Below are 8,749 nucleotides of genomic sequence, written 5' to 3' on the forward strand. Positions count from 1 at the left end.
CAGCAAAAAGCTGTCAAATATCTGAGAGTTTATATCTCACCTTTCAATGACAACATGATATCTTTAAATTACACCACAATGAAATGTACAATTCAAAGCATATTAAGATCCTGGGGAGCTAAACCTCTCTCGTGGCTAGGGAGAATCAATGCAATTAAAATGATAATCCTACCCAATATACTATACCTTTTCCAATATCTCCAAATTTCTATACCAGACAAATTGATATTTGATCTACAAAAATCCCTAAACTCTTACATATGGATGCACAAGAGACCACGCATAGCCACTAACACCTTATACCGCCCCAAAGACATGGGGGGTATAGGAGCCCCTAATTTAACATATTACAGATATGCAACCTACCTTACTAGGGTCATAGACTGGTGTAAATGTGCAACCAACAAAGAGTGGATCCAATTTGAACATTCTCTTGCCGATAATAATCACTTAGGAGGAAACAGTTGGCTCCCAGCAAATCAACGGCAGTTACAGTCCACAACATCCACAATCACTAGAGAAACATTTCAAATTTGGGATAAAGTAATCAAAAAACATACTCAAATATCTTCCATAAATTCCCCACTAACCCCGTTAGCAAATAATCCCTCTTTCCCGTTACAAACTCTCTTTCCTAAAACATAATTCCCAAATATCCATGATTCACTGCCACATCACATCTAATTCCAAGACCACAAACATAACCCCTTAACAACACACATCCTACAGGGTACGCCACACACAAACTGGTCTTTAAAGACCAGGGATGTACCCTGTACGTCGTTAAGGGTTTTAAGCGGCTGGAAGTGATCCTTATTACTTCCAGCCACTTTCAATGCATTGCCATGATGCCTCAATATTGAGGCATCACTGCAATACCTCTGCATCGGCCAGCAATGGTGCCAATCGTTGGTGAGTGGGAGCAACTGCAGGGAGGCAAGTGGGTGGCCCACTGCTGGGGAACTTCCTTCCAGCCAGCAGATATCTATTTCGGGTGCGCGCCGGAGCGCGTGCACCCGCAATCTGGCAACATTAACAAACGCTGGTTTTTACCGCCCGCTGGTATTTGGAGTCAGTCAGGAAAGGGTCGCAAATTTTCCATACCGCAGATCCCCCTACGTCAATTGCGTGTCCTATCTTTTCAATGGGATCTTTCTAACGCCGGAATTTAGAGTCGTGGCTGAAGTGAGCGTTCTAACGACAAAACTCCAGCCGCAGAAAAAAAACAGGAGTTAAGAGCTTTTTGGGCTAACGCCAGTTCATAAAGCTCTTAACTACTGTGCTCTAAAGTACACTAACACCCATAAACTACCTATGTACCCCTAAACCGTGGTCCCCCCACATCGCCGCCACTCGATTAAATTTTATTAACCCCTAATCTGCCGACCGCACACCGCCGCCAGCTACGTTATACTTATGTACCCCTAATCTGCTGCCCCTAACACCGCCGACCCCTATATTATATTTAATAACCCCTAATCTGCCCCCCTCAACGTCGCCGACACCTACCTACACTTATTAACCCCTAATCTGCCGACTGGACCTCGCCGCTACTATAATAAATGTATTAACCCCCAAAGCTAAGTCTAACCCTAACACTAACACCCCCCTAAGTTAAATATAATTTAAATCTAACAAAATAAATTAACTCTTATAAAATAAATTATTCCTATTTAAAGCTAAATACTTACCTGTAAAATAAAGCCTAATATAGCTACAATATAAATTATAATTATATTGTAGCTATTTTAGGATTAATATTTATTTTACAGGCAACTTTGTAATTATATTAACTAGGTACAATAGCTATTAAATAGTTAATAACTATTTAATAGCTACCTAGTTAAAATAATTACAAAATTACCTGTAAAATAAATCCTAACCTAAGTTACAATTAAACCTAACACTACACTAGCAATAAATTAATTAAATACAATACCTACAATTAAATACAATTAAATAAACTAACTAATTTACAAAAAATAAAAAAGAACTAAGTTACAAAAAATAAAAAAATATTTACAAACATTAGAAAAATATTACAACAATTTTAAACTAATTACACCTACTCTAAGCCCCCTAATAAAATAACAAAGCCCCCCAAAATAAAAAAATGCCCTACCCTATTCTAAAATTAAAATAGAAAAGCACTTTTACCTTACCAGCCCTTAAAAGGGCCATTTGCGGGGCATGCCCCAAAGAATTCAGCTCTTTTGCCTGGAAAAAACCCATACAATACCCCCCCAACATTACAACCCACCACCCACATACCCCTAATCTAACCCAAACCCCCCTTAAATAAACCTAACACTAAGCCCCTGAAGATCTTCCTACCTTATCTTCACCACACCGGGTATCAGTGATCCGTCCAGGCTCCGATGTCTTGATCCAAGCCTAAGCGGGGGGCTGAAGACATCCATCCTCCGGCTGAAGTCTTGATCCAAGTGGGCAGAAGAGGACATCCGGACCAGCAAACATCTTCATCCAAGCCACATTTTCTATGTTCTTCCATCCGATGACGACCGGCTGATCTTCAAGACCTCCAGCGCGGATCCATCCTCTTCTTCCGATGACTAGACGACGAATGAAGGTTCCTTTAAGGGACGTCATCTAAGATGGCGTCCCTCGAATTCCGATTGGCTGATAGGATTCTATCAGCCAATCGGAATTAAGGTAGGAAAATTCTGATTGGCTGATGGAATCAGCCAATCAGATTCAAGTTCAAACCGATTGATCCAATCAGCCAATCAGATTGAGATCGCATTCTATTGGCTGTTCCGATCAGCCAATAGAATGCGAGCTCAATCTGATTGGCTGATCGGATCAGCCAATCGGATTGAACTTGAATCTGATTGGCTGATTCCATCAGCCAATCAGAATATTCCTACCTTAATTCCGATTGGCTGATAGAATCCTATCAGCCAATCGGAATTCGAGGGACGCCATCTTGGATGACGTCCCTTAAAGGAACCGTCATTCGTCGGGAAGTTGTCGGTGAAGATGGATGTTCCGCGTCGGCGGGATGAACTACATGGATCCGGAAGAAAGAAGATTGAAGATGCCGCTTGATAGAAGACTTCAGTCGGATCATGGACCTCTTCAGCTCCCGCTTGGATGAAGACTTCAGCCGGATCATGGACATCTTCGGCCCCCCGCTTGGGCTTGGATCAAGACATCGGAGGCTCTTCTGGATCGATCGGTGAACCCGGCGTGGTGAAGACAAGGTAGGGAGATCTTCAGGGGCTTAGTGTTAGGTTTATATAAGGGGGGTTTGGGTTAGATTAGGGGTATGTGGGTGGTGGGTTGTAATGTTGGGGGGGGTATTGTATGTTTTTTTTACAGGCAAAAGAGCTGAATTCTTTGGGGCATGCCCCGCAAAGGGCCCTTTTCAGGGCTGGTAAGGTAAAAGAGCTTTTCTATTTTAATTTTAGAATAGGGTAGGGCATTTTTTTATTTTGGGGGTCTTTGTTATTTTATTAGGGGGCTTAGAGTAGGTGTAATTAGTTTAAAATTGTTGTAATATTTTTCTAATGTTTGTAAATATTTTTTTATTTTTTGTAACTTAGTTCTTTTTTATTTTTTGTACTTTAGTTAGTTTATTTCATTGTATTTATTTGTAGGTATTGTATTTAATTAATTTATTGATAGTGTAGTGTTAGGTTTAATTGTAGATAATTGTAGGTAGTTTATTTAATTTATTTATTGATAGTGTAGTGTTAGGTTTAATTGTAACTTAGGTTAGGATTTATTTTACAGGTAATTTTGTAATTATTTTAACTAGGTAACTATTTAATAGCTATTGTACCTGGTTAAAATAATTACAAAGTTGCCTGTAAAATAAATATTATTCCTAAATTAGCTACAATATAATTATTATTTATATTGTAGCTATATTAGGGTGTATTTTACAGGTAAGTATTTAGCTTTAAATAGGAATAATTATTTAATAAGAGTTAATTTATTTCGTTAGATTTAAATTATATTTAATTTAGGGGGGTGTTAGTGTTAGGGTTAGACTTAGCTTTAGGGGTTAATACATTTATTAGAGTAGCGGTGAGATCCGGTCGGCAGATTAGGGGTTAATTATTGTAGGTAGGCGGAGGCGACGTTGGGGGCGGCAGATTAGGGGTTAATAAATATAATATAGGGGTTGGTGGTGTTAGGGGCAGCAGATTAGGGGTACATAGGGATAACGTAGGTTGCGGCGGTGTACGGAGCGGCAGATTAGGGGTTAATAATAATATGCAGGGGTCAGCGATAGCGGGGGCGGCAGATTAGGGGTTAATAAATATAATATAGGGGTCGGCGGTGTTAGGGGCAGCAGATTAGGGGTACATAGGTATAATGTAGGTTGCGGCGGTGTACGGAGCGGCAGATTAGGGGTTAATAATAATATGCAGGGGTCAGCAATAGCGGGGGCGGCAGATTAGGGGTTAATAAGTGTAAGGTTAGGGGTGTTTAGACTTGGGGTTCATGTTAGAGTGTTAGGTGCAGACTTAGGAAGTTTCCCCATAGGAAACAATGGGGCTGCGTTAGGAGCTTAACGCTGCTTTTTTGCAGGTGTTAGGTTTTTTTTCAGCTCAAACAGCCCCATTGTTTCCTATGGGGGAATCGTGCACGAGCACGTTTTTGAAGCTGGCCGCGGCCGTAAGCACCGCTGGTATCGAGAGATGCAGTGGCGGTAAATATGCTCTATGCTCCCTTTTTTGGAGCCTAACGCAGCCATTCTGTGAAATCTAAAAGCCAGCGTAGCTAACGCACACCTTTGGCCGCAGAACTCTAAATCTAGCCGTTAGTTTTTTTAAAAAAAGATCAAATTTTATTGCAAAGTGGGTACTGGCAGACAGCTGCGAGTACCCAAAATGGTGGCAAATAGTTAGTGAGGGGAGGGTTAGAGAGCACTTTGGGGGCGATCAGGGAGGTTGGGGGATAAGGGGGGATACTACACAGCAGAATATGATTTAAAAAAAAATAAATAATAATAATAATAAAAAACTTTTATTTTAGTACTGGCTGATCTCTACACTAAAGCTAAAATTAACCCTACAAGCTACCTAATTAACCCCTTCACTGCTGGGCATAATACATGTGTGGTGCGCAGCGGCATTTAGCGGCCTTCTAATTACCAAAAAGTAATGCCAAAGCCATGTATGTCTGCATTTTCTGAACAAAGGGGATGCCAGAGAAGCATTTACAACCATTTGTGCCATAATTGCACAAACTGTTTATAAATAATTTCAGTGAGAAACCCAAAGTTAGTGAAAGAGTTAATGATTTTTTTTATTTGATCGCATTCAGCAAGCACTGAAACCTGGGCCGCCGTAATTTCTCCTCGCACATTGGGGTATTACATATATGGCGCCGTTAGATACTAGACTGGCGTAAGTAGGACAAACTGGCGATCTTCAGAAATGTGCGCAAATACACATTTCTGTAGTTGCAAGTAACTTACGCCAGTATTATGTCCGCGTAAAGTGTAAATAAAGAGTAGTTTTATGCAAATGAGGATTCACATGTACAATTACAATTACATTAAACTATATTAAACTATTAATTAACCTACCCTAACTATTAAACTAAAATTACATAAAACTAACAATTAAATTAACTATATTACATATTTAAAAACCTAACCCTACTCAAGTTATTTTAATCTACTATTAGAAATGACTAAATTACAAAAAAATAAAAAACCACAGTATCAAAAATAAAAAAGAATTACACCTAATCTAAGAGCCCTATCAAAATAAAAAAGACCCCCAAAATAAAAAAAACCTAGCCTACACTAAACTACCAATGGCCCTAAAAAAGGGCCTTTTGCGGGGCATTGCCCCAAATAAATCCGCTCTTTTACCTGTAAAAAAATACAAACACCCCCCAAAAGTAAAACCCACCACCCACACAACCAACACCCCCCAAATAAAATCCTATCTAAAAATTCTAAGCACCCCATTGCCCTGAAAAGGGCATTTGTATGGGCATTGTCCTTAAAAGGGCATTCATCTAAGTCCCTAAGCTAAGTCCCTAAGCTAAAATTAAAACACACCCAATAAACCCTTAAAAAACCTAATACTAACCACCGACGATCCACTTACAGTTTTCGAAGACCGGACATCCATCCTCATCCAAGCGGAAGAAGTCCTCAGCGAAGCAACAGAAGTCTTCAAGCGGGCAGAAATATTCATCCAGATGGCATTTTCTATCTTCATCAACCCAGCGTGGAGCAGCTCCAACTTAAGACATCCGGCGCGGAGCATCCTCTTCTTTCGATGGTAAACGATGAATGAAGTTTCCCTTTAAGGTACGTCATCCAAGATGGCATCTCTTACATTCCGATTGGCTGATAGAATTCTATCATCCAATAGGACTTAAAGGTTAAAAAAATCCTATTGACTGTTGCAATCAACCAATAGGATTGAGCTTGCATTCTATTGGCTATTCCAATCAGCCAATAGAATGCAAGCTCAATCCTATTGGCTGATTGGATTAGTGAGAGTAGAGAGAGGCACAAACAGAATAGTTAGCTAGATCACATTGGTGTATTGAGTAAGCTTGTACACGTACACATATTCTGGCATATATGCACACATTACATACATACATATACAAATACACCACACTTTTGTTTCTAACACCTCACATATTTTATTTTATTTTTACAGTGTGATAGGCTGAGTGTTTGATTGTGATTGTGTGTGACTGAACTAGGAGTGAATGGGAGTGTGTGTAATGTGATTAGTGTGAGGATGGCAGAGAGAGGTAAGGATGAGGGGAGGAGGGGAGAGGAGTGGCAGGGAGAGGAGTATTAGAGAGGACAGGAGGAGAAGTGGGCCCCCTGTCAGGGAGTAAGTGGAGTAGGGAGAGGGAGAGCTAGAAGGGATGATGAGAGGAGAGATGCCAAAGAGCCCGATATGGGGACAAAAGGAGGGAGAAGATATGGAGGAACCCACACTGCCAGGGACATCACAGGGAGGAAGCCAAGTGGCCATGGAGGATGAGAGGCTGAGCTGTCCAAACTTCTCATCTGAAGAAAATGTTGCTCTAGTCCAGGCTATCATGGACAATTGCAGTGCCTTCTTCAGGCAGGAGAAGGGCAAAGGTAGTGCCAAAAAAGTGCTTGGTAGTAGAGGATGGAGTCAACAGCGTGGCTCTGCAGAGGAGGACTGTAGAGGGCCTAAAAAAGAGGTGGAATGACTGCAATTGGTGGGTCAAAGAAAAGATGGGGCAGGAAGCTATCCACCATAAGAGTACAACACCTGGCAGGAGATGATACGCAGGTCCCTGAGTATCACAGCAGTCCGTGGATCATGCTGGTGAGTAACATCCCACACACCTGTATTATATGTAGTTGCGATACAACATCCTTTAATATAACACATTCATTGACATGATGAGGAGCATGGTATTTGGCGTACTGACAAAAGCATCTACAATTATACTTGACATTACTGCTACATAACACAATGCAATTCATGAGGTGGAATAGTGCAATACTAACATGTCTCAGAGTAACACAGGCCACAAGCCACATGTAGAGTTTTCATTTAATGGACACAATAGCTATCCGAATACATTTAGCTCAATAAAGCAGGTTCATTGCCTAGATTAGGATAAAGTAAATTGCGTCTACATAGTGTCACTTAAAGAACACATTATTTCATCATTGACATGTATACATAACTATTGTATGAAACACATCCCTGTATACTGCTCATATTCAAATCCCTCATAGACCAACTCACAATGTGCACATGCATGTTATAGAGTTTGATATGTGAATTAGTATATACCCTAGCATGTATCAATGTACATTGTATGCCCACATGGACATATATCTGACTTTACTAATCCCTCTCATCCTTTAACTCCTCCACAGAACCTCCTGTCACAAGGATACAAACAGCCATGCCATCACCACCACCACCACCAGTCTTCAGGCAACCGCAGTAACAGTATGCTCCCAGGCATGAGCATGGTTGGATTGCTTCAGTTGAGTACCCGGGATTGATGCCACCACCATTGCCATATGACCCCTGGCAAGATTCCTTGCCAGAGGAATATCCTTTCTTTGGTTTTGAGGGGGAGCAAAGACAGCCACAAAGGGTCCATGTATTTACATCCCCACAACACAATCTCATGTCACTCATGGATATTACCCACAGACTATGTCAAGAAGTGCCGATTGTAGAGGCTGAGTGGTCAAACACTGGTCATCAGTGGGACTACCAATCATCCATGAGAGCTTTACCATCCTCTTCCATAGGACGAGCTCCACAATCCTCTTCCATGGGATGAGCTCCACCATCCTCTTCCATAGGACAAGCTCTACCATCCTCTTCCATGGGACGAGCTCCACCATCCTCTTCAATGGGACGAGCTCCACCATCTTCTTTCATGGGATAAGCTCCAACATCTGCAGATAGAAATATAGCAGAAACTACAGCTGCCCCTCAAGCAACAGAAGATACAGATGACCCTGACCATCAAGCAACAGAAAATACAGCTGAACCTAACCCTCAAGTTTCAGAAGATACAGCTGAACCTGACCCTCAAGCAGCAGAAGATACAACTGAACCTGACCCTCAAGCAACTGTCATCCCTGTTGCTCAAGAGCCTGTGGATGCATTGTATTCTCTCCTGGGTGAGGAATACATTGCACTCCAGAGGAGGCTCATCACAAGCACTGAGAGCATACAAAGTGGCCAAGAGAGATTCTTCAGGAGCCAAGAAAGGTTCATCAGGAGCCAAG

At 41.3% G+C, this 8,749-nt stretch overlaps 1 pseudogene; it reads right to left on the reverse strand.

The window, feature by feature from the left end:
* LOC128640411 (interferon-induced protein with tetratricopeptide repeats 1-like) overlaps positions 1-8,342 on the reverse strand; it is a 106,624-nt pseudogene extending 98,282 nt beyond the window's left edge.
* Positions 8,343-8,749: the final 407 nt, after the last annotated feature.

The sequence above is a fragment of the Bombina bombina genome, chromosome 9 (assembly GCF_027579735.1).
Source record: "Bombina bombina isolate aBomBom1 chromosome 9, aBomBom1.pri, whole genome shotgun sequence".
NCBI lineage: Eukaryota > Metazoa > Chordata > Amphibia > Anura > Bombinatoridae > Bombina > Bombina bombina.